Source organism: Periplaneta americana, chromosome 13 (genome assembly GCF_040183065.1).
Source record: "Periplaneta americana isolate PAMFEO1 chromosome 13, P.americana_PAMFEO1_priV1, whole genome shotgun sequence".
Taxonomy (NCBI): domain Eukaryota; kingdom Metazoa; phylum Arthropoda; class Insecta; order Blattodea; family Blattidae; genus Periplaneta; species Periplaneta americana.
Window position 1 is genome coordinate 132,379,503 of NC_091129.1, and position 27,807 is coordinate 132,407,309.

Sequence of the window (27,807 nt, forward strand, 5' to 3'; positions counted from 1 at the left end):
GAACGAAGCTTCGGATATTTATTTCTGGCAAAGATTTGAAAAGTTCAACATTTGTCAAGTCCTTACATCTAGTTTTCATTTAACATCACATTGTAAATCTGTGAGTTTAAATTAAAGATCTAATCGCATTATTCGTACATCTGCTGAAAAAGGATCGATGTACAGAGATAATAATAATAATAATAATAATAATAATAATAATAATACTAATAATAATAATAATATTAATAATAATAACAATAATAATAATAATAATAATAACACAACCTTTTAATGTTTCATAGTAACATGTAGTATAATGCTGTTTTATATTATACAACCGTTTCCTCGTAATACTTGTGAACAAATCATACATTTAATATTCTCATCATATTGGCAGCAAAAAAAAAAAATGCGTCCTCCCATCCTCCTTGAAACTTTCGGTTTGTAGATGCACATGTATTCGAGAGAGACATTGCGACGATACACCACTCGCAGGTCAGAGACAAATACAAATGGAACGGAGTTTGACTCCAGTGAGTGAGAGGGTGGGGGTTGTGGGAGGTAGAAAGCACAGCTATCATTGCGAGTCACAATGTGCTCGTGAGTCGCATTTTCGCCACCGCTGCTCTATATATACAAAGCGTCCATGAAGTCCTTGTATATACATCGATATCATTATTTAATTAACTGTAGCAGAGAGGTTTGGCAGCTACACTCCTCAAAAAGGAAATTGCAACACCAGGAAGGAGTTGTTTGTTTTGAATTTTAGATTATTAATTGGATAGATGAATATAAGTAAACGTTATAGGTCTCACAAGCAGGAATGGGAACGAAACAATTCGATAAGGAAGAGCGGGCGATAGGAAAGGTCACGAGATAGCTTGAATGATATTCAAGAGTACATTCGGAAGAGAAACGACATCGATAGAACCACTCTTGCGTTTTGATAGTTACATTACTGTTTTAGTTGCAGTTCCACTGCATGTGCATACGTGTGTTGTTCCAAGTGCGTTTGGTTTATTATATAGCTCGCGGAAGAAACGATTACCGAAAACCAATGGTGGCGTTTTGATGTGTGTATGTGGGCACGCCGAGGGAGCGAGAGGTGCGGGCCGATGAAAGTACTGTCTCTTTCAAGAAGATGAACAAATGAGAACATCGCTGTGGAAATAAAGAACGTAGCAAGAGAAAAATTCGAAGCTAATTAAACGCGCAACATATGTTTACGTATGAAATAATAATACCGTGCGATACAAGACACGTATTCACATGCAACGGAACAAATTAAAGTCGTAGTGTAACTATCACAACGCAAGACTGATTCTATCGATGTCATTTCTCTTCCGACTGTACTCTTGAATATCATTCAAGCTATCTCGTGACCTTTCCTGTCGCCCGCTCTTCCTTATCGCATTGTTTCATTCGCATTCCTTCCGTCGGTATTCCCTGCTTGCGAGAGCTATACTTCGATATCATTATTTAATTAACTGTAGCATAGATGTTTGGCAGCTACACTCCTCAAAATAGAAATTGCAACACCAGGAAGGAATTGTTTGTTTTGAATTTTAGATTATTAATCGGATAGATGAAGATAAGTAAACGTTATAGATCTCACAAGCAGGAGTGGGAACGAAACAATGCGGTAAGGAAGAGCGGACGATAGGAAAGGTCACGAGATAGCTAGAATGTTATTCAAGAGTACATTCGGAAGAGAATCGACATCGATAGGATCACGCTTGCGTTTTGATAGTTGCATTACTCTTTTAGGTTCAGTTCCACTGCATGTGAATACGTGTGTTGTTTCAAGTGCGTTTATTTTATTATACTATGTACTGTACTCCAACCACGAGAAAGTCTCAGGGGAATGAGACGCAGCGGGGTAATGCTATGAATGAATGTTGATGTCATAAGGTCACGCACGTGGGTACACGCATCTCCATTAGCTAACTCTCAAAGCACAAACGATAACATTGATACACACATATTTATACTACCCTAGTTACAAAATTAGATCACGGTTAATCTCTTGGTCTTTTAATCCCTCCATACAGGAAATAACATATGCAGGAGAGCGTATGTTTTTAAACTGACGTTATAACGGTAATATTATCTATTTATAGGTCTCGCAAGTACGGAATACCGACGGAAGGAATGCGAATCGAACACTGCGATAAGGAAGAGCGGGCGACAGGAAAGGTCATGAGATAGCTTGAATGATATTCAAGAGTACAGTCGGAAGAGAAATCGATAGAATCACTCTTGCGTTGTGATAGTTACATTACGACTTTAGTATGTTCCATTGCATGTGAATACCTGCCTTGTATCGCACGGTATTATTATTTCATTCGTAAATATAGCCTGGCTGTGACTCAATAACCGTAGATCACTTCATTCGCATTCTCTTCTGTTTCGAGTTCTTCACACTTCTACTCCAAATTATCTTCGTTCCCGGTTTAACTACTTATCCTGCAATCACAATCTAAACACCAGGTCACAAGAGAGCCAAATCCTAGAAATTCCTCCCCATAGAACATCCCACTATTCATCCTCTTTCACTGTCTCCGTCCCTCGTGAATGGAATTCTCTACCTCAGAAGATTAGGGGCTGCCAGACAATAACTGCTTTCAAGACGAAGCTAAACAATTTCTTACTGACGCAGACAAATTGAAGTTGTAATTATAATCATAATCGAGTTTAATGATTTAATTATATTTAGGTATGATTATTATTATTAATGTTATTATTAGTACATAATTATTTCATTGAAGTGTTGGGAAAGTAAAAGAATTGTTATGTATTGTATTGTATTGTATTAATTATGTTTTCCTTCTTAGCAATATAGTAATTTTGTATTTTTGTATCGCACTGGTTGAGTAGAAGAGAAGGCCGAATGGTCTTAACTCTGCCAGTTAAAATAAACCATTATTATTATTATTATTATTATTATTATTATTATTATTATTATTATTATTATTATTATGTTGCGCGTTTAATTAGCTTCGGATTCTTCTCTTGCTACGCTCTTTATTTCCACAGGCGATGTCGCCATCTGTTCAACTTCTTGGATCAGTCAGTACTGTGCTCTGTGCTCCAACCACGAGAAAGTCTCTGCCGGATGAGACGAAGGGGAGTAATGCTGTGAACGAATGTTGATGTCATAAGATGTCATAAGGTCACACACGTGGGTACTCTTATCTCTATTGGCTCGCTGTCACAGCACAAACAATAACATTGATACATACATGTTTATACTACTCTAGTTACAAAATTAGATCACTGTTAATCTCCTGGTCTTTTAATCTCTCCATACAGGAAATAACGAATGCAGGAGAGCGAATGGTTTTTAAACTGACGTTATAACGATAATATTATATACAGTATCTACTTCGCTCCAATAGATAATGCAATATTAAGCACATTCCTTTCACGGTTGATCTCCTGGTTGGAGAACAGTACTTCTATCGCCCCGCACCTCTCGCTCCCTCGGCGTGCTTATATATACAAGTCAAAACAGACAGTAACGACACCGCTGCTTTCCGGCAGTTGACAGTTGACAAACCACCCCTCCCCACCAGTGTTCAGTGAATGTGTAGTGACTGTCTGTGAGTGAAGTGAAGTGATCTGATTTCGAACATACCCAGACGACGGAAAAAAGTGCAGTAACATCTGTGCAATTTGAGCAGGCTCGAATTGTTGGCCTGTGTGAGAATGGATTATCCCTTAAGAATGTCGCTGCACGTGTTGGTCGAAATGCATTTACAGTACAACATATATGGCAACAATGGTCAAATGAATGGACACCTGCTCGTTGACCTGGCACAGGACCGCGCAGAATGACAACAAAGAGGAAAGATCGACGCATCATTCGGATGTCTGTCAGGGAACTCAGATCAACGTCAACTGAAATTCCTGCAACTGTGGCTCCTCATGTTGCCACACAAACAGTTGGTAACCATTTGCGTGAAGCTGGCTTGCGATCGCGTGTTGCTACAATTAGTGTTCCATTGAATCACCAACACCGAGAAGTAAGGCAGGTCAGGAGAGATCGCATATTTTTAGTGTTGAATCTCGATTTTGTCTTGGCCACAATGATCGCCGCAAACGTCTACGAAGACTTCCTGGTGCGAGAGGGCGAGAGCAACTTATTGCTGAGAGAGACACAGGGCCTACACCAGGCATTATGATCTGGGCAGCTGGAGAACTGAATGCTCAACAGTATGTTAACAGGGTAATCAATCCAGTGGTTGTTCTTCTCATGATGAACATTGAAAATGGCATGTTTCAGCACGAAAGTGAATTTTCTCACACTGCAGTCATCACCGTGGACGCTCGAACACATCGCATTATCATGGCTCGCCAGGTCTCCGGACTTCAATCCGACCGAACATCTGTGAGACATCATGGGTCTAATAGTGTACAATTCTCCACAATCTCCCCTTACTATTTCCCAACTGACCCTCGGAGTTCAACAAGCATGGAATGATATTCCTCAAGAAGAAATCCAGAATGTTATTGGCGAAATGCCTCGAAAAATTCGAAATTGTATTGCAGCGCGTGGAGGTCACATCCTCTCCTGAATTTTGTAACAAAGTGAGCACAGAGGATTGTAAATTTATTATCACTATCATTGTCAAACATTCTTCCTTTATCTTCAGTTTCAGATTTGTCAGTCCATCCGTTCATAGTGTTGCATTTTCCATTTTGATTACTGTATTTTGAATAATTACGATTGCAAACACATGGCGTGAAACATTACCAATCTCGAAATTTGATGAGCAATTTTTCAATTCACAATGAGTCTAAGGAAACTCGAGCTCTTTCACAATTGTACGCTTATAAATTTCTTCGTAATTGCAGATTATGGAATCTGTGTTGTAAGCAGAAGAATTATGGACGAAATGGTTAATGACATTGCACTGCGAGTGGAGCTGAATCGCGAAAAAAAAACATAACAATGTCATAAATACAATCGCAGTTATTGAACTCCAAAGATTTTAGTTCAGTAATAGTAGTAATAAATGTGCTAAGTATCAGTTTTTAAATTTCATTTTATTCAATCTAAGGGCAGAACATCAATATGAGAATATCATACTAAATTGTCTTTTTCGTAGCTCAATTGTAAGTGACATATTCGTGCACCAAAGACGGTGCTATAGGTATCTCAACATGCATCTCGCAGTGTGTTTTTCATCAGTATCTCAGAAAGTTTTTGGCACTTAGCACATTCAAAATGTTAGGTCCTCAATTATCGTCACTAGCATTAATAAATTATTTTGCAAATTAATTTTACAAATTTTTATTTAACGGAAAATAGACTGTTAAGAATATTTTATGTATTCATATATTGTTATTAATCATATTTAATCCTGTAATGAATGCTGTTTTATATTTATTATGTTATATCAATGTATACAGGGTGGAAGGAGACCGATGAACAAAATTTAAGATGTGATTCTACATGTTAAATATAACAAAACTTGTATTACACTTTTCCTTCGATGAAGCACCGTTAAGCTGGGGAAAAAATAGTCTTTGCCCAAAGTTTGCAGCGTTATATTGTGGTAACGGCCTGAGAGAAATGGCTGATAGCGATACAAGCAGATAGGAAAAAAATCGGAATAGTTAGTCTTGAATCTTTTTTTGCAAATTAAACCATTTAGCCATGAATTTAAATTGAATAATTGCGAAAATCGTTAAAATAAATGTTGAAACGTAGCGCAGTGTTACGTGCGTATGACTGAGTACAGCAGAGGGAGAGGGGACGGTAAGGGATGCGTGATCGCGATTGCCAGATTTATTGCAGTAGCCGTGATGTTGCCAAATATTTGATAGAAACATAACGATTTCTTCTGAAACGGTGAATGTTGGAAAAAAAAAATTTAGATTTTGCAAACCTCTCCTCATGCTCTATTACCAGTTTCATTTTGGTGCAGTGGTTGCCTTGTACCCTGTATAATTTTACTTTTATATTTACTTACTTTTTCGGGAGTTAGCTGGGATGTTGCAGGCTTACTATTTGGAGCGAGGGGTTGTTTACCAAAATTTACATGTAATATTCTTAAATCTTTTAAAATTCCCTTTTATGAGGTTCAGAAGATTGCAATGGAAATTCTGAAGGCCTCTCTTCAAGTTTTACACTATCATCTATATATTAACACGTAAATTTTTGTTTTAATATACAAATCTAATCCGTATTTTGCCCGTTTCATTTCCCTTTATCTTCTATGTTTGTTAATTCCGGATACTAGTGGTCAATCTCACTTGAGGACGGATGATTTTAAATCTTAGTACTAAACTATATAATTTAAATTTTGCTTAAAAGAGCTCGATATATTTATAATTGCACTTAATGAAATTGCACATTCGTCTCTGAAATAAATCGAATCCTGATACGAAATTTACATAATAGCAGGTCGTTCAAATCTGCAATTATGTGTCGATAAGAAGCTCTTTGGTAGCACTGGCACTCCAAGTCCGCAGACGCCGGCACTAGGCACTAAACCAGAGTAGCTGCTCTAATTCGCAAGTGTCAAATTGACTAAAAACTTAATTGAAAGTTAATTATAGAGCTGAAGTTTGTAACTACATCGTTGCAGACGAGACAACCATGCACTGCTTCTTGTTTCCTGATGAGATTATAAGATCCTACAAGTCATCACACTGGAGAGGTCGTAGTTGTGCCCAGAAAGCATTAACCCACCCACGTAAAACCTCGAATTACTCATCATTCTCGTGTACCTCTCTCCAGTTCGAATTCCCTACGGGTCAGTTCCATGGGCACTAAAAACTTCCAGGAGTGAAACTGGCAATGAAAGAATAGCCAACAGTCTTTTTCCAAGAAGCGAGGTTGATTTCTGACGTCCACGAACAGTATTATGTCCGTCATAACGGCCGGATTGAACCCAGCAGATGGAACTGCTTTCTTAAGGGGGACACTTCACTAAGAATGACAACTTTTTTCCTAATCATTTTTTCAACCAAATTTTGAGAGCATGTTTACCATGTAAACGACTAACAAAATCCTGATTTTCAACTCCTAAATGTTTTTAACTTTGTATTTTTTATATTTTGTATTCTTTTTAGAAATATTTTCAAACTCAAGCTTTTAGTAGATCATCTCAATTTTTAAGCTTCTTTTTTTTTTTTTTTTTTTGGTTTACATTCACAAGACACAGAGAAACAGTTCTATGCAATCATTTTATGAAATATTTTATTTTTTAACCTTAAACTTATTTTTGAAATTTTAAAAATGTTATTTTTCCTATAATTCATGAAAAAAATAATAAAATAAACTAACATTATTTCTTACAAATAAGTAAGTTCCACTGAACAGAATTGAAAGTTCAGTCCAATAAGGGTAATGGGTGTGACAGGTGAAATGAATACAAATGCTTATTGGTTATCCATCAACGAATACAGTATTGTACTTGTATTTTCTGCCCGCCCCGAGACTTGTGTATGCGCTTCTAGTACCACAGTGGGTTTCGACAGTTCCGTCTCACAAACGGCACAATTCTCAAATAGAAATTTAATTTAAAATCAGTGATTAAATATGGATGTCCTAATCAATAAAATATTCTGTTTTCCTTTAACAAAAGTATCACTACAAGACACAGAACTAATTCCAATTTAAATGGCAAACCCATTTCTTAGTGCCCGTATAGGGGCGTGTCTAATTCTCCTACGTAAGCAGTCGAACAGTAGAATATCGAACTTATTTTCTGTCGAACGTAAGAGCTTCAACTGTACATAGAAATATACAGCTACCTCATAAATATTTGCAGTAAAAATTTCATCCGGATTAATTAATATTGACATAAAAAAGTTAGTGTTGAATCAAGAAAAATAAACTTACGGAAAAATGCATTTGAAATTAAAATGAATATTTATGTAAGTTGAAATTCTCGTCTGCTACATTCATCTAGTAACTTCAGGGAGCCAACTTTAGAACAAAATGTTACTAGATTTGTAAACAGAAATTTGTAGAAGAGAATTCCTCGATAAAAAAAAATAATTTTGACAGGTCTTTAAATGCCACGCCCACTTACAGCCTTAAAAAAACATTAAACATATTTGTAATCAGAATTTAACTGAATTCATTTCTAGTATGAAAATATACATTCTAAAGAAGTGAAATAGTCATTTTTGTTTTGAAAATAAGCATGATTCTTAGTGGAGTCTCCCCTTAACACGAATAAAATACGTACTTGCTTTTTCACTTTCCCTATATAGGCCTACTTATACAGGTTAAAGTGTTTTCGTGTTGATTTGAATGTTTTCACGAATAATACTACCGTACACTTTGTGATAACGAAAATCGTAGAACTTTTTTAACATGCCATCCATGCCTACATAATAATTATTTATTTATTTATTTATTTATTTATTTATTTATTTATTTATTTATTTATTTATTTATTTAACCTGGTAGAGATAAGGCCATGAGACTTCTATTCCCCATGAGGATTACAACTACAATATTAAGAATACAATTATAATTATAATTACAATTAATATTAAATTTACAAATACAATAAAAATCAAAGTACTAAAAGATTAACTGATTAATAAAAGTTAAGAAGAGAGAAGCATTTCTTTTATTGATTAAGTAAAAATTAAACCTACTCTACGCAGTAAAAAATGCTTAATAACTTTGCTTTTGAACGCTACTGAATTCCGACAGTTTCTGATGTCACTGGGTGGGATATTCCACAAGCGCGAGAGCGAGATTGTGTATGATGATGAATACGATGATGTCTTATGTGTTGGTATGGCTAGTATGCGGCTATTTTGCATGCGTGTGAAGAGATTATGATATGATGACAGGTAACTGAAACGGGAGGCAAGGTAGGTAGGTGTAGAAGTGTGAAGGACTTGGAAAAGGAAAACAAGAGAATGAAAATTTCTACGTTCGTTAAGCCGTAGCCAGTTTAGAGTTTGGAAGGATGGGGTAATGTGGTCAGCGCGACGGACATCGCAGACGAAGCGAACACAAGAATTATGAACACGTAATCTTTGCGACTGGTTGACATTGAGGTCAGTCAGTAGAAAATCACAATAATCGAATAATTATGTACAGTGACTTCTAATATTGAACGCATTTTGTTAGCATTCAACACCTACAACTCTGTTTATCCGGAAATTATGCAAATGAAATGAGGTTGATTTGTTGGTTTCCAGTCTCAGAATCCACGAAGATATTCTGCTGTTTACTTCCCAGCATCTTTCATGTGTAACTCCACCCAATGCTTGGCAGGTTTCCAGTGGTTCACATTCATGCGGATGTTTGTGTATTTACATAACGTGCAGCGAGAACATCCTAGAATATTCAATCTGTAGAGATGTCTTATGAGACAGTCATGGCCTGTGAAAAGTCGAAAAGCGTAAGCAGATGATTTTGTGTGGATGTGTTGGAGTATCTGTATTATACTACATGAGCTCCTGCTTTTTTCTTCCTCTTTAAACTTTTGTTTTTATTAAAGTTATGGAGTGAAATAGTGGGGAACTTGTTTATTTCTTTACTAGCCGTACCCGTGAGCTCCTCTGCACCTGTTAGAAATAAATATAAAGTAATTACATAATTAAAATAAGACGTTTGATCCAGGGAACATTCATGTTTGATAGAAGAATAAATCGTTTAATATATTACTTAATTTAAATTGTATTTAAATAATTAAAATGCGGTCATATTGGTTCAGAGAGCAATCATTTGATGCAATGACAATTCCTTTAACATGTTTCTTAATTGTTATTACATGCAACTCTAGTTTAATGAAGATTCACATATCATTTAGTTTTAATGTGTATACTTTATATTACTTGATATATGTTTCAGAAGTTACTGTAATAACATTGTAGAATTATGTCCATCTAGAGAAACTACACTTTCCAATGGTGAAATAATAATTAACCAATTAATTAGCTTCCGATATTACTTCATACAAACACAGAAATATTCTCTGTAGGCTATGTTTAATAGTTTTCGATTGTTGTTGTCCAAGGCCCTATATAGACGAAGTCATTTGTTTTTATTTCAGTACACTGCCTTAGATGGCGTTGTTATTGTAATTTTAAAACTCATTTATCTCATTAAATATTAGTCCTATCAAAATTTTGTATAGAATACAACTTATCGGAAATTATTTTTAAAGAAATTTTTATGTAATATTTTTCATGAAAATTAATAATAAGCGAGATATTTCGATGTATTTAATTCAGGCCCCCTTATAATCCCCCTTTTAAATAAAGTATTTTGAATTCCATATAGCCTAAAATCCAAGTTACAACGAACTTAATATATATTCCAATTTTCATATAAATTGGTTCATCCATTATCGCGTGAAAAGGTAACAAACATCCAGACAGACAGACAGACAGACAGACATACAAACAAAAATTTCAAAAAAGCTATTTTCGGTTTCAGGATGGTTAATTATACATGTTGACACCAATTATTTTTGGAAAATCTAAAATTACCAGAAAAATTTTGGCTACAATTTATTATTAGTACAGATAATTTATAATTTTCTACGTTCAATCTGCACCTGAAATATATTTTATGCCCGACCATGCCGAAATGTAGCAATTATACACCTGGTAGCAGCCCTTTAATGGCCCTCATTAAAGTACACCTATTCATTAAAGTTCAGGTGTTCCACCAATCAGAAAATACCATTGTAGGAATATGAAAGCGCAAGTAACGATTATTCTCGGATATGCAATTGAAAGACAATAATAAATCAACAAATCACCTATATTTGAAATAAAGTCAGTTCTGTTACTATAATAATTAGCGTTAATTGTAAATAATATTCAAATAAATTCAATTTGTCATCTCGTTTTTCAATGTCTAATTCAATTTCAAGGTTATATCAAGATTAATGTTATTTTACTCTCTAGATTATATCAAGGTCAATGTCGACATTTGTTTCTCGGAAAAAATCAATACTTTCGCGTCTGCGCACATCTCACAATTTACGAGGTATTGCACAAGGTCAGTTCCGCTCCTCAGTCAGATAAGAATAACATGAATACTTATGAATAATTTCAAGTAAGAAATGAAACAAAATTATAAAAGACTGTGGTTTAAGAGTTTAAACAGAAATTCTGACGTATTGACTTTTCGAAATAAAAGTCGAAGCAAAATTTTAATTGACAACGAAATTGTCGAAAAACCAAACTCATTCAACAGTCTAAGTTCAATTTTATATGAAAATAGAAAGTAAGGGGATAGTATATTTACGAAATCCCTTGGATTGAGAGAAACGTCTTTGTTCTCGGTATGTAATGAAGTTCATAATTTTAGGTCTTCTGACTGAATGATCCCATCATACATATTTAACAATGCAGCAGCTAAAATGGCTTCTCCACAAGAGAAAGCATTGTGTGTGTTATGACTGTTGTAAACTAACTCTCCAGTGACTGTACAGAAACGTTTCACAAAGACCCACAAACTGCACAATCGCTTAGATGGTGGCTGAACAAGTCTCTACATACAGGTAATATGTTGCATCAGAAAGGAGCAGGAAGACCTGTGTTTCAGCAGAAACTGTTGACAATAGTGAACAAGCATCTACCAGAAATCCAGTGAAATCAATACAAAAGACGAAGTGTGGAATTGAATGTACAAAGGTAAACACAAAACGAAACAGAAACTAGATGCTTAAAATTATAAATCATTAAATGAATTAAGCCTGGTAATATGTCTTTATTTGAACAATTTTCTGAACAAATCTTTAAACGTAACGATGACGCTAATCAACTTTTTCTAAATATTCTTTTCAGTGATGACGTGGTATTCCATCAGTCTCGAAGAGTTAACATATCAAATGAAAAATCTGTTCTCAAAACGCGTTAAGTCCATTTTTATGAAAGGACTGAAATAGTTTTTTTATCCACTGGTCTACGGACTGAGCGAATTTTCAAGTGACATGTACAATAACACAAGGATTGTCGTTGTTTTGGAAGAAAAGATACTTAAAGTATAATGATAAATGTCTCAAACATAAACATGTATGTTTTTAACTACTTTCTGTCCTTAGAAGTAATTGATAAATTACTATAATTTGCTTTGATAGATCATTACTTGCTTTCAGTCATCTGATGATTCATTTATTTTTTAAACCCCAAAATTGGCCAAATGAACTGAGCGAGTTTTTGGGATTATAGTCGCGCAAGGAATGATTACCGAAAAGCAATGGTGGCGTCGGTGTCTGTTTTGACTTGTGTATGTAGGCACGCCGAGGGGACGAGAGGTGCGGCCCGATGGAAGTATTGTCTCTTTCAAGAAGATGAACAAAGGAGGACATCGCTGTGGAAATAAAGAAAGCAGCAAAGAAAAACTCGAAGATAATTAAACGCGTAACATATGTTTATGTATGAAATAATACCGTGCGATACAAGACACGTATTCATATGCAATGGAACAAACTAAAGTCCTAATGTAACTATCACAACGTAAGACTGATTGAATCGATGTCATTTCTCTTCCTACTGTACTCTTGAATATCACTCAAGTTATCTCGTGATCTTTCTTGTCGCCCGCTCTTCCTTATCGCATTGTTTCAGTCGCATTCCTTCCGTCGGTATCCCCTGCTTGCGAGACCTGTTCACTTTTCAATTGCCGAATATGAAGATCTGAAAGCCTACATACTTTTATCGATCTTATACGCGATGCACTTAAATCTATGCCATTATGCAGGGTGTTACCGAAGTGGTGTTACATACTTTCGGGGATGTTGACGAAGGGCGCATGTATCAATTTGAGATAAGGAACCATGATCCGGAAATGACTGAGTCCAAAGTTATAAGCAAAAATAGTTGTGTGCCCTTCTTCCCTTAATTTTTGAAACAGTCGTGGAAAGGTGGTATGGACCGGATTTCTCCTACGTGGATACTTGACCCGATACAATCTGTGAGCTTGTCTACTGTTCCCATTAGCTCAACCGTATTCGAAAATCGGGTCTGCTTATTCCCTCTCGTGTACTCCTACATTTCACTAGGACTGATCGACTGTACAAGTTGCAGTGTCCAGTCGGTCAATACATCTAAGACCTGAAGATGCTCCAACGAGCGAAAACGTTTGTCGGATATATCACAACTGTTACCACAGATAAGTCTTGACTGAACTTCAGAAGAATATAGGTATACTCCACAAACTTAATTCTTAGGCATTTATAGGATTTTATGGCTCATTTAGACGTTTTAGATCTTATAGAATTTCGTAGTATTTAATCACACTGCAAATGAGTATATACCCGGGGGCAGTGGTAACCAATAATTACACTCAATAATGACAATTAATAATAAACACAACTAATAAAAATACGATTGATAATAAATTAATAATAATTCTAATAATAATAAATACTAGTAATAATAATAATAACTATAATAATAATAATAATAATAATAATAATAATAAGCATAATAAATTAAGTGAAGCACGGGCACTTAAAATAACATTTAAAGTAAATCTATTTTGTATCTTAACCCTTAATTCGAACTAAAACCCACGAGTATGATATGTTCATACCTGCACAAGTACCTTTCAGCACTACACTTATTTCTCTGTCAACTCACTGCACTGCACTGGAACTACGACACATTTCACTGATTCTATCCTGATTTCACTAACACTTCAAAGACATTTCACTGTTCAAATACTTTGCACTGCCACTATAAACTATAAAGCTTCACTGACACAAACACACTTCACTTACACAACACACTTCACTGACACAACACACTTCTTCACTGATACAATATTTCAAATAAAATACCAATTACACCCTTTAAATAGTGTGTATAATATACTACCGTCTATTAGTAAAGTCCTTAAGGCTATTTTAAATACATTTTTGGTTATTGGTAAAGGCTTTAGTAAATCTGTATAGTGGGATCCTGTGTACATTAAACTTAAAGATGTCTAGGACGTAGGGAATAAAATAGGTAAGGAACTAGAAATCCTTTCCCTAATATTTAATAATGTGGACGTTACAAAGTCATTAACGCGTTTCCTAGTGTTATATTATAATTTGATCAAAGTGGCTAAAACTTAGCAGTGAGTCTATTTAAGTCTATTGTATCCAATAAACATGCACTTGAGGTTCAAAGCTTTTTATTTCGTAAAGTTTACGATTCTGAAGTAATGTATGTGTCTCACTTACTTACTGGCTTTTAAGGAACCCGAGGTTCATTGCCGCCCTCACATAAACCCGCCATTCTTCCCTATCCTGAGCAAGATTAATCCATTCTCTATCATCATATCCCACCTCCCTCAAATCCATTTTAATATTATCTTCCCATCAACGTTTAGGTCTCCCCAAAAGGTCTTTTTCCCTCCCGCCTCCCAACTAACACTCTATATGCATTTCTGGCTTCGCCCATACGTGCCACATGCCCTGCCCATCTCAAACGTCTGGATTTAATGTTCCTAATTATGTCAGGTGAAGAATACAATGCGTGCAGTTCTGTGTTGTGTAACTTCCTCCATTCTCCTGTAACTTCATCCCTCTTAGCCACAAATATTTTCCTAAGCACCTTATTCTCAAACACCCTTAATTTCTGTTCTCTCTCAAAGTGAGAGTCCAAGTTTCACAACCATAAAGAACAATCGGTAATATAACTGTTTTATAAATTCTAACTTTCACATTTTTCGACAGCAGACTGGATGATAAAAGTTTCTCAGCCGAATAGTAACAGGCATTTCCCATATTTATTCTGTGTTTAATTTCCTCCCGAGTATCATTTATATTTGTTACTGTTGCTCCCAGATATTTGAACTTCTCCACCTCTTCAAAAGATAAATTTCCAATTTTTATATTTCCATTTCGTACAATATTCTGGTCACGAGACATAATCATATACTTTGTCTTTTCGGGACTTACTTCCAAACCTATCTCTTTACCTGCTTCCAGTAATATTCCCGTGTTTTCCCTAATCGTGTGTGGATTTTCTCCTAACATATTCACGTCATCCGCATAGACAAGCCGCTGATGTAACCCGTTCAATTCCAAACCCTCTCAATGCATGTAACTATGTAGCATATCGTTTCATTGCACCGTCTCAAGTGGATCATAATTAAGTAATGTTCTCTGTGGTCGGTACTGCTAGTGCGCTCATCCTGCAGAGATTAATGAAACAAAGAAGAATAGGGAACTATGAAGCGTTCCGCCTTATAATCCTGAGGATTATAACCTCCCGCATCATGCCCAGACGTGGGGGCTCGAGGAAGAAAGGATTGAATGCTTCAAAGAGCCGGAAGTAATGGTCGAAATGATGCAAACACTGCAGTGCCCCGTCACGCAAGATGTGTCGATGCAATGGGGTGAATTGCAAGAGCGAAGCCACTGAAATTTTATTAGCGAATCTGATTTCAAATATGTAATTTACCGGAAAACAATTCATATTACGGTAGACACGAAAGAGCTTATGCAAAGAGTGAAATTCGTACCGGTTTTGAGGTCATTGCTGTTGAGATAAAATTAATAGCCACTAGAATTAGAGAAACCCCGTATAAAAATGTAATGAACATTAATTCACAGGGGTAATACTGCGTGTTCATTTCAAAGTGTGTCATGGCTCGCTGTATGCCGTCATGTGGCTAGCCGATGAGCCTACACTTCCGCAGAGGCGTATTACCTAAACGCGAGAGAAGTTGCCTAGTAAGTACGGCGTTCATTCCGAAGAGTACTTACCGATACGTACGGTAACGCCTGTAGTGACAGGAATATGAACTGTTTGGAAACACGTACTGAGATGAGTTTTTTTTCTTACTGTCGGGATATGGGGAGAGGGTTAAGACGATTACTTGCGTATTTGTTGACATTAACTTCGACGGTCAACATGGACACGGAGCATTTGATTTGTATTGTGGAACGTTGCCGTACGCAACCGATGATAACAAATACCCTGCGTACGACTTGCCCGCGCAAAACACAGTTCGAAAGAGGTTATAGTAGCACACAGACTTTACAGACTGTCATCTCTTGCTACGACGTTCAAGTTATACCATACACGTTCTCAAGTTCAGAATGAATGCCTTGATTAATAGGCAACTTCTCTGACATAAAAGCTGAAACTCGCTTCAAATCGCTGACTCACAACAGTGACGTCATGACACACTTTGAACTGAGTACCCAGTATATCAAGTCAATGCGAACAAATTTTGTCAAATAAGTTTTTTGATACGTCCAATGGTTTTGAGAATATGAAATGCAACATGTTTCAACACTGCAGTTCTCCTTGAGGTCATTGCTCCGCAGTAGGGGTGAGTAACTCTATCGTTTTCGCAAGATTTGCGAGGGGAGAATGTAAACAAAAACGTCTCATCAGATACGTTTTGATTAAAGCGTAAAGTATTCAATGAATTAAATACGTAAATTGTTTGTTTTTAACATTCTTTATTAAGCCATGACCTCTTTAACTCTAGATTTTATACATGAAACTTATTTAACATTCATAGTATTTCTTGATTTCTTTGCTTTTAACGTAATTACATAATAGCAAAGAATGCACATTCTCTTAAAACTACACTATTTTAATTAAATATTCCTTTACATTTGATTTAAACTTGAAATAACATTATTAAGAATTCACATTCTGTAGGCTAACTCAATCTCCATTTGAGTTATTATCTTTGAAGAAATTAAAAATAAATTAAATTAGAGAAGAAATTTTAACTTTACAGTAACGTTAAGTAAGGTAATGTGTTAAGTGTTACGTATGTACAGTAAATCGATCGAAAATATTGCTCACATTTCACCACTTTACACACCTCTGATTACAACGCTATGGCACCGAGTTCATCCTCTGCTTACTATTAATGTACAAGCAGACAGGTAGATGTAGTAAGTTTAGAGAGAAATGAAAGGGTGATGTATACACTACAGAGCTGCAGAACAGCATTTAGAACCGGTTTATATTCGACCGATCGGAGAACAACCGGCGAGGTGGAATATCCGACTTTCCACGGTTGCTCCCAATGTGTTGCAGACTAGATAGAACACCAGGCGCACTTCACCGTACAAGAACTCTGATGACATTATCTGACTACACAAATGGAGCAACAATTGAAGAAAATTTACTTTTCTAATTTAAAAAAAGTGTTAGCTTGAAATAGGCTTATAATTGATTGGACATTTTGGTATACTTATCTTCATAACAATCATAATATACAGGGTGTTTCAAAAATACGGGGCATAATTTCAGGTATGTATTTCCCACATGTAGACAATCAAAATAGTTCATTACAACATGTGTCCGGAAATGCTTTATTTCCGAGTTACGGCCTTCACAACATTGAAATTCACCGGAACGTTTTTCTTTCCGCAGGTCGTTGCCGTCAAAGGAGACATTAAGAGGGCACTCTGACAGTTCATTCCGAGGCGAAGGTTACATTGAGTGTTGTGTAGGCGTTAGACTGTGCGACATGTATTCAAATCAAAAGCTGGCAGAGATACACTTCATGTACGGTAAGGCGGACGGCAATGCTGCGCTGGCTCGTCGTTTGTACCAGGAGAGATACCCACAGCGACAATGTCCAGATCGGAAGACATTTGTACGTCTCCATTACCGTCTGTGCGAGTATGGAAAATTTAACTCTCCTGGTTTGGGAAGGGGACGACAAGATCTGCAACTCCAGAAGTATAGGAGGAGATTCTGGAGGCTGTGAACATGACTCCATCTATCAGCACACGAAGGGTAGCGTTGTAAGTCAATATTCCTCATACGACTGTCTGGAGACTGTTGAAAGAATATCAATTGTATCTTTATCATTTGCAACGTGTACAGCCCTTGTCACCAGCAGATTACCCTGCACGAGTTAGGTTCTGTCAGTGGTTCTTGCAGCAGTGTGGTGTAAATCCGAACTTAGTATTATTTACAGATGAAGCACAGTTCACACGAGATGGCATAACAAATTTCCACAATCAGCATGTATGGGCGTATGAAAACCCAATTGCAACTCTTCCATCTCATCACCAGGTGCGGTTCTCCCTCAACATGTGGGCCGGTATCATTGGTGATGGATTAGTTGGACCCCATGTACTTGTAAACAGACTTACGGGGCAGGCGTACACAGACTTCCTGGAAAACACCATACCTCATGTTTTAGAAGACACTCCACTGATCAATCGTCAACACATTCACTTCTTGCATGATGGCGCTCCTGCACACTTCAGTCGTACGGCTCGCCGGTACTTGGATCGAAGGCTTCCTGATCGATGGATAGGTAGAGGTGGCCCAATTGCTTGGCCTCCACGCTCACCTACCTGAACCCTCTCGATTTCTACTTGTGGGGCCATTTAAAATCATTGGTTTATTCGTCTCCGGTGCCTGATTTGGAATCCCTTCGGAATCGAATTGTGTCATGTTCTGAGGACATACGCAATGCTCCTGGAGTTTGGGATCGTGTTCGCAGGCCAATGAGACATCGATGTGAAGTCTGTATTCAAGCAGGAGGTGGACATTTTGAACATCTTCTGTAATGACAACGACCTGCGGAAAGAAAAACGTTCCGGTGAATTTCAATGTTGTGAAGGCCATAACTCGGAAATGAAGCATTTCCGGACACATGTTGTAATGAATTATTTTGATTGTCTACATGTGGGAAATACATACCTGAAATTATGCCCCGTATTTTTAAACACCCTGTATAAATCAACTAATGGACACCGATAAGAACAAAAGAAATAAGCGTAATGCATAGATAAAAGCTGACATGTAAACAAATGCAAGAATAAAATAAATTACAATTACTTACGAAATAGAATAGCAAATAAGTACACATTTTTACTATTGTAAGGTTTCATACTTTAAACTCAAAATGCATAAGTTACCTCTAAAAGAGTAATTGTTAATATAGCCTAGGCCTGTGCCTTTTAATTGTTAAGTGGATGTATTATTATTTCATTAATAAATCATTTTTAAGGAGATAAAAGTTATTAACAGAAAAATAACAACTCTCTCAAGCTATAATGATTGTAGCTTCATGATCTGTTGGTTCTGGCGATATCTAACTGCAATACCTGGATTGCTGAATGAATGAATCTTTGCAACGATTCTTGAAACTCCTGGATGGCTCAATGTCATCTGTCTTTCATGATCCAGAGCCGTCCACCCGAGAAAGACTCGGACATTCGTTAAACCGAACACTGGATCACTCCGCGAGACGGAACTATCTATAGCGCCAGGCGTTCTTTAGCAATATATCATTTCTATTTTTCGTAACCTGTTGTGCACGAGTATAGTCTACACTGCCCGCGCGGGAACATAGTTCCCATGCCTGCTTTAGAGGACTATAGACTGTGCTTGTTACTTTCCTAACTTTTTAAAGCACTGTTAACCCGCATTACATTTTTGTCCTTTTATTTTCATACAGACTAAATGTAAGAGTCTCGTTTTAGATAACTCTCCTAATGGTAACGCAGCCTAGCAGAATGAGGACTGCTTGCTCCATATAAAGCATTCCTTCAGGTACTGCGACGAGTTTCATACAACTCGACATTTGAAGCCCGGAATACGCGATCTGACTCACGTTGAGCTGGCAAACATTTGTCTGCCTCCGGCGTTGACGTCACGTGCGACGCAGCGAATTTTAAATGTAAATTCTAATATTGAGAAAAGTTCTCAGCGCGTCGCATCCAGGTTGGAGGTGTGCGTGCAGATGGAAACGGAAAGCCAGTGAGGTTGCGAGAGACAAGCTGAACTGCCTTGCGTCATACAAATAGAAACCTTATTGCGACTTCTGACACTTTAAAGGGTTCATCGTGAATGCATCTGGTAAAGTTTGCACGTTGTTTGAAATAAACTGTAATTTAGCTGCTGAAATTTTAAGAAGCTGTGCTTCATAGGCTAGGGCTTCGTGATAAGTAGAGATCGACACAATATGATTAAAACGTTGCGAGTATGAAATTTATTTTGGAAAAATATGAAAATATGAAATAAATATTTCAAAACAAAAGTATCTTCTTTTCAAACCATTAGGAGCAGGTTTACATAATTATTTATAAAATAGTTCTTTAGAGATTAACAGTTTTGCCTGTATTTAATGTTTCCTTAACTTACAAATGGTTTTTAGAGAACCCGGAGGTTCATTGCCGCCCTCATTTAAGCCTGCCATTAATCACATCCTGAGCTAGATTAATCCAGTCCCTAGCGTCGTATCCTACTTTCCTCAAATTCATTTTAATATTATCCTCCTGTCTAAACACAGAAAAAATAAACACAGATTAAATATGGGAAATTCCTGTTATTATTCGGTTGAGAAGCTTTTATCGTCCAGTCTGCTTTCAAAAAATCTGAAAGTTAGAATTTATAAAACAGTTATATTACCAGTTGTTCTTTATGGTTGTGAAACTTGGACTCTCACTTTGAGGGTGCTTGAGAATAAGGTGCTTAGGAAAATATTTGGGGCTGAGAGGGATGAAGTTACAGGAGAATGGAGAAAGTTACACAACACAGAACTGCACGCATTGTATTCTTCACCTGACGTAATTAGGAACACTAAATCCAGACGCTTGAGATGGACAGGGCATGTAGCACGTATGGCGAATCCAGAAATGCATATAGAATGTTAGTTGGGAGGCGGGAGGGAAAAAGACCTTTTGGGGAGACCTAGACATAGATGGGAAGATAATATTAAAATGTGTTTGAGGGAGGTGGGATATGATGATAGAGAAGGATTAATCTTGCTCAGGATAGGGACCAATGGCTGGCTTATGTGAGGGCGGCAATGAACCTCCGGGTTCCTCAAAAGCCAGTAAGTAAGTATTATCCTCCTGTCTACGTCTCGGCCTCCCCAAAGATCTTTTCTCTCAGATCTTCCTGCTAACACTCTATATGCATTTCTGGGTTCACCCATACGTGTTACATGCCCTGCCCTTCTATATGTTTAATATAATACCTATAAAATAAATTAAAACAAAACCGCACAATTAAATATTTTTTCACCATAATCAAATTGTTACCTTTTGACGTTAATTGCATTCTGCACATTGTGAAAATACTTCTTACCATACCGTTAGCAGGAATGGTTTAGAATTTGAAATTTCATATTTTACCGTCACTAGTGATAGTATATCCCCTCTGAAATGAGATTCTTTATATTTTCGACGAAGTGTACAATAACTTCATGTGCTACTGTTTTCCAATTTAAATCTTACATACGTATGCCTAATGTAGCTAAAATCTAATATATTAAATAAATAAATTTGATTTGAATTTGATATTATTAAAATATTATCAACAGTAATTTGACTAGAGATTTTGATTTTATCGATAAAATCAAAACTCGACTGGGATTTAATTGACTATTACACGATTAGAAGAAAGTATATAAAGATTAGAAGAAATAAAGTACTCTAATACAATAAAATATTAATTGACTTACTGAACTTCTATTTCACTAATGTTACCTTCACCAAAATGTTTGAACGGTGCCGCCATTTTTAGTCGACTATACGGGAAACAAATTACGATCTCAAAGCATATTTATAGTACCGTAAAGAATTTGCAGTTTGAAATGTTGGTGAACAAAGAAACAAATGCTAGGGTAGTAATAAAAACAAACAAAAGCTAGGGAAGCGATGAAATTAAACAAATGCTAGTGAAGCGATAAAATTGTGCGCAGCCATGATTGGTTGAAAGACGTTCTTTCGTACCGTTTTATTGGTCAAAAGTAGTATGACGTAGTAAAATTGTAATAGTCAACAGTAATCTCACTAGAGGTTTTGATTTTATCGATAAATCAAAACTCGAGTGGGATTTAATTGACTATTGCACGATTAGAAGAAAGTATGTAAATATTATAAGTAACAAAGTACTCCTGTACAATAAAATATTAATTGACTTACGAAAATAAACCTGTCTTCAAATGTATTATTGCACCATTACTCTAGATGGCAATTGTGCCATCTATGGAATCTTCATTGAACTGTGTAGACGGTTACTAGTCAAGAATTCTTTGTTGATTCAGTTTCGTTTTTATTAAAACATTTGCATTCCACTTCAATCATCCGGATCCCAGTAATCAACGTCACTTGACAGATGATTTTCAATAAATCTCAGTATTAAACAATTTCTGATACGTGACTATCCATAATATCATATAACAGAAGCTATAACATAACCTAAATAATATACACAAGTATTAGAAAAGTTTTAATTAACGACGATGACATAAAAAATAAAAATGAATAATTTTAAAAGGAATAATTATTGAATGTACAATTTTCATATTTGAATGTGGTTGGTGGTTCAATTGATGTTATATTGGACGTGTGCGTAATGGAAGTGGAACTCGTTGATTTAGGCCTACATGGTGTATTCAACTTATTCAGAATTTCCGAATGAATAATTTTAAAAGGAATAATTACTGAATGTACAATTTTCAAATTTGAATGTGGTTGGTGGTTCAATTGATGTTATATTAGACGTGTGCGTAATAGAAGTGGAACTCGTTGATTTAGGCCTACATGGTGTATTCAACCTATTCAGGATTTCCGAATGGTGCTCTTCATTTATTTGTAAATAGGATTTCAGAAGATGCATAGGTATGATCAGTGATTTTTATTAATTCTTGTTCTTGAATGCCAATGCGAGTCATATTTGAAACTGCTGTGCATCGACTGGAGTGGTTTGTAATTTTATATATATATATTTTTTTTTTGACGTCCAGACCAGCGCAGTTTCAAATGTTGGCAAACAAAGAAACAAATGCTAGGAACGCGATAAAATTAAACAAATGCTAGGGACGCGATAAAATTAAACAAATGTTAGGGACGCGATAAAATTAAACAAATGTTAGGGACGCGATAAAATTGTGCGATAAGCAGCCATGATAGGTTGAAATATGTCCTTTCGTACCGTTTTATTGGTCAAAAGTAGTATGACGTAGTAAGCGTGTAATAGTCATAATAATCCTCAAATATAAAGGAGAGCAGCATGTTTATTCCACCAGGCATAATTTGACATTTACTTTAGCCGAACCTAAACGTTAAACAAGCACTGAACTAAATCGCAACCAGAGTTATGAACCAAGGTTATATAACTGCATATCTAGATCTAGATATTGTTAATTTTAATAAAGATAAGAATAAATTTAAGCAAACTGTTTAGTATTCATATTCCTTTTTCTCTCTCTTTTCTTTTCTGTTTTTTTTTCCGTTTGGTTATGTAGGATTTCCATGTCTGTTTCTATGTTGCTATATCTGTGGTTGGTGCATGTGATATGTTCTGCGTACGTGGAGTTACAGTCTTAGAAAAAAGGTTTTGACCCACAGATACTTTATTAAGTCTCAGAAAGGAGGCATTGGGCATGATCAGACATACAACAAAACAAAACAAATTCTATTACCTCTACTAGTCGTTTTCTTGAGAATCAGGTCGATCTTCCTCTGATCATGCACACTGCCTCTTTTCTGGGACTTGTAAAGTATCTGTGCGATATAACTTTTTTCTAAGACTGTACAATTTTGGAGATACTTAGAAAACATCACAGCCATAACTAAATTACACAATATCTCCACACAGACAGAACACATAGGTAGATAGATAGATTTATTGATATTAGTTCACAAAAGTACAAAACTTAATAATTTAACAAAAAGATCTATATACAAAAGTAGTTATACATAATAAATATACAATTTCCTAAACTAATTAATTTATCGCAAACCTCAATAATTTATTGGTTCAAACTTGCACTTACGTCTGGTTTTAGTGCATGTTTAAACCAATAGTAATAACCATTAAGACTTTAAACCTTATTTATGTGCTCCTTTTCACAATTTAATTGTAATTTTTAGGTCTTATTTTACATAATAACTTATTATTTCAAATAGGTGAGCAGATGTCGACATACTGTAAGTCATGAGCCTGAAATAGCTGGATCGGTACATTCCATATGTAGGTTAATCTTTATTCCTTGCAATATTTTCTTGTCAGCAGAAACGTTTGCGTGACTTCTATGAAGACTACCGCATACCTGTTTAAACACAAACTTGACAAGTTGCGTACATAATCAACCTCAATTTAGTTTCATCATTGTATCGCATGCGCTCATTTTCGATTCATTGCTATTATGATGACCAGGGATCGGAATTTGGAGCAGTAAAAGCTAGTATTGGCATCTACACAGTCATTTGTTTACAACCCTTTATACCAAATCCTCCCCTCCATGACATACTCGCAGCTCCCTGCACGTCAACAACAGGTGAACGGGACAGTTGTCGCATAAGAACGTCAACATGCAGGTTTACAGTTCAGAGTAGTGAAGTGCAGGTACAATGCCGAAAGTGAAACCAGCTAACAATACAAAATTGAAAGACTATATTTGTAAAAGCTCCAGATCGAGTATCAAAATTCAGGAAACAATTTTCTAAATTGACTCTTTCCCCATGTCCAGTTCTTAAGAGATGGGGGTCATGGTTAGAAGCTTGCAATTATTACGCACATCACCTCCAATCTGTGAAGAAAGTGGACCAGTGTTTCGATCCCGATGACGCGGCTGCGATTCAAACATGCCAGGAACTGCTAAATGATAGAACAATCGAAAAAGAAGTTACGGATATTAAGTCAAATTTTTTATATTTACCGGATGCCATTATTCGATTAGAAAAGTCAGGAGTGGAACTAGTTGAGCAAATAAATATTATGAGGACTATTGTAAATAAACTAAGTGCAGTAGAAGGAAAATGTGTTGGTGAAAAAATGAACAGAGTTTCGATTAAAATTGATGGGTACAGTATTCTTAGTCGGATTTCAGATGTACTAACAATAACGTCATTCAACATGTGAATTTAATTGACGTATCTTGTTCCAAGTACTCTGCAATTGTCTCTGCAGATGTAGAGCGGAGTTTTTTCATGTTGAAAAATTTCCTTCCTTGCTACAGAGCAAAGTTGTCTTTTGAAAATTTGAAAATGATATTTAAAATTTATTATAACAAGGCACAGCAGGAATAATTGTTTCGTCACCAAAACATAGCATTAATTGAAAATGCCATTTCGTTTGGTTCTATATTTTGTTGAACATTTAATGATACTGTATTAGGCTATGTTTTAAATATTGTAGCTAGTATATTGTATATATTGTAAATACTGTAGTATACGTTGTTTACATATTATCATATTTCATGATATTGTAGATAAAGGTTTTAATTTAACACGCTTCTGACAGAACATACATATTCAGAGGTGAGTTCCATACAGAAGACAACTGTCTATCAGGCATCAATGTTTCCACTGACACGCGAGGACGCAGAGATTGATATTTAATTATGTAGGCTATATTTCTAATGTTGTTTATTGGTGTCTTGTGCGTTGCCAAAAAAAAACACATGTAGTTCAAAATGAAATGCAGATAATGTATGTAGGCCACTATATGTCATTAAACTATATCATTTGTTTATTCTGAAATACGTTTACAGAACGTTGAGTGTAAGTTTGTATGAAGTGGACTGTACTCGTCCATGCTCTGTGACGCAGCTCGCTTGACAGTCACTGAGCTATGAATATCTATATTACGTTCCACCATTCGTTATAATACTCCAAATCCCTTTCCCTGATGATGACTAATAAATTTATTATAAATGCATTCTTATTGAAATTAAAATATAGTTGTTAACTAATTTATAAAGTCAAATTATCTTCTAAACCTATACTAATTAATATAGCTATCGGAATACATTAATAACTTCATTAATTCTCTAATACGTATGTGGTACCTAAGAGGTTACGTCCAATTTCGGCTTCCCCTTCAAAATTTTCTACAGTTCCTTCAGTGGAGCAGCGTAACCCGGAGTGAGACTAGTGGCCAACAGGCTTGGAGCTCACATATTTAGTTTTGTACAGCCCCCAACCCCTTGCAAGGACGCGTTTTGCGTACCTTTTAAAATTTTTCCTCCCAATTCTCTTTCGATTTTTCGATTTCTATTTTCAATTTTTTATTATTTTAAAACCTTGACGTTATTCTATCCTATTTTCAAAACCTGTCTTCTTATCTTATTTAGTTAATAATAAGTTTTTTCTAATTTTAGGAAAATTTAACAACACATAACAAACCCTAACCACAGCTACAGCAACATAGAACAAAACGTGGAAATTCTACATAAAAACTAGAACATTACGAAATATACAGGCACTAAACACATCCTCAATACACAGCCAAATTTCAGAACACATCCTACTTGACTCCACACTACCAAACACAAACGCATCCCCCAGCAAAACAGTTGAAGAAACCAGAAGAAGCAAGGACCTCACTAGTTATGAAGTTGACTTAATACGAAGTCGAAACTAGCCAACTATATAATTTATCACACATTTTTCATTTTAACACCTGAAAGTTGTTATTATAACTAAATTCTTAAGTGGTATCAATAATGCTTCGACATTAGTACATTATGCAACGAACCTATAACGGTAGTAATTAAGACGCGAGTATGTTTATGAAACGAGCGCAAGCGAGTTTCATAATTTTCATACGAGTGTCTTAATTACCATTATAGGCAAGTTTCATACGACTTTTTATGCTCGACCATATTTCCAACTTGAAATTATTCATAAGTATTCATGTTATTCTTATCTGACTGGGGAGCGGAACTGACCTTGTGCAATATCTCGTAAATTGTGAGATGTGCGCAGACGCGAAAGTATTGATTTTTTCCGACAAACAAATGTCATTGGCCTTGATATAATCTAGAGAGTAAAATAAACATTAATCTTGATATAACCTTAAAATTGATTCAGACATTGAAAAACGAGATGACAAATTGAATTTATTTGAATATTATTTACAATTAACGCTAATTATTATAGTAACAGAACATAACCTTCTGCGACAGTATTGGATTTCCAGCCTCCGTGACGTTTCGCTAGTTGTCTTTCGATTGCATATCCGAGAATAATCGATACTTGCGCTTTCATATTGCTACAATGGTGTTTTCTGATTGGTGGAACACCTGAACTTTAATGAATAGATGTACTTTAATGAGGTCCATTAAAGGGCTGCTACCAGGTGTATAATTACTACATTTCGCCACGGTCGAGCATTATAGTACATTATGCAACGAGCCTATAATGATAGTAATTAAGAAGCGAGTATGGATGTTTATGAAACGAGCGCAAGCGAGTTTCATAATTTTCATACGAGCTTATTAATTACCGTTATAGGCGAGTTTCATACGACTTTTTATGCTCAATCATATTTCTAACTTGAAATTATTAATTTTATTTGTATCTAACTGACCTTGAGCAGTACCTCGTAAATTGTGAGATGTGCGCAGACGCGAAAGTATTGATATTTCCGAGGAACAGATGTCCACATTGATCTTGTATAAGAACCAACAGAGTAAACTAAATATTAACTTTGATATAACATTGAACTTAAATTAGACATTGAAAAACGAGATGACAAATTGAATTTATTTGAATATTATTTACAGTTAACGCTAATTATTATAGTAACAGAACATAACCTTCTGCGACAGTATTGGATTTCCAGCCTCCGTGACTTTTCGCTAATTCTCTTTCGATTGCATATCCGAGAATAATCGATACTTGCGGTTTTATAACGGTACAAAGCTGACTTGTCATTGGCTGAACACCTGTAAGCTGACTTGTCATTGGCTGAACACCTGTACCTTAATGAGCAGGTGTAATTTAATGATATGCATTAAAGGACTGCTACCAGGTGTATAATCACTACATTTCGGCATGGTCGAGCATAATAGTAATATACGTTACAAGAGCGGTATGTTGACGTTATCATGGTCGAGGAATAGATTGAAAAAGCGAAACGTAATTGAGCTTTTTTAATTTCCGA

At 35.9% G+C, this 27,807-nt stretch overlaps 1 protein-coding gene across 2 annotated transcripts in view; it reads left to right on the top strand.

Moving 5' to 3' along the window:
* The window catches only part of TkR99D (Tachykinin-like receptor at 99D), an 823,748-nt gene that overhangs the window by 631,403 nt on the left and 164,538 nt on the right, over nt 1-27,807 (top strand). The gene's annotated exons all lie outside the window — the stretch shown is intronic.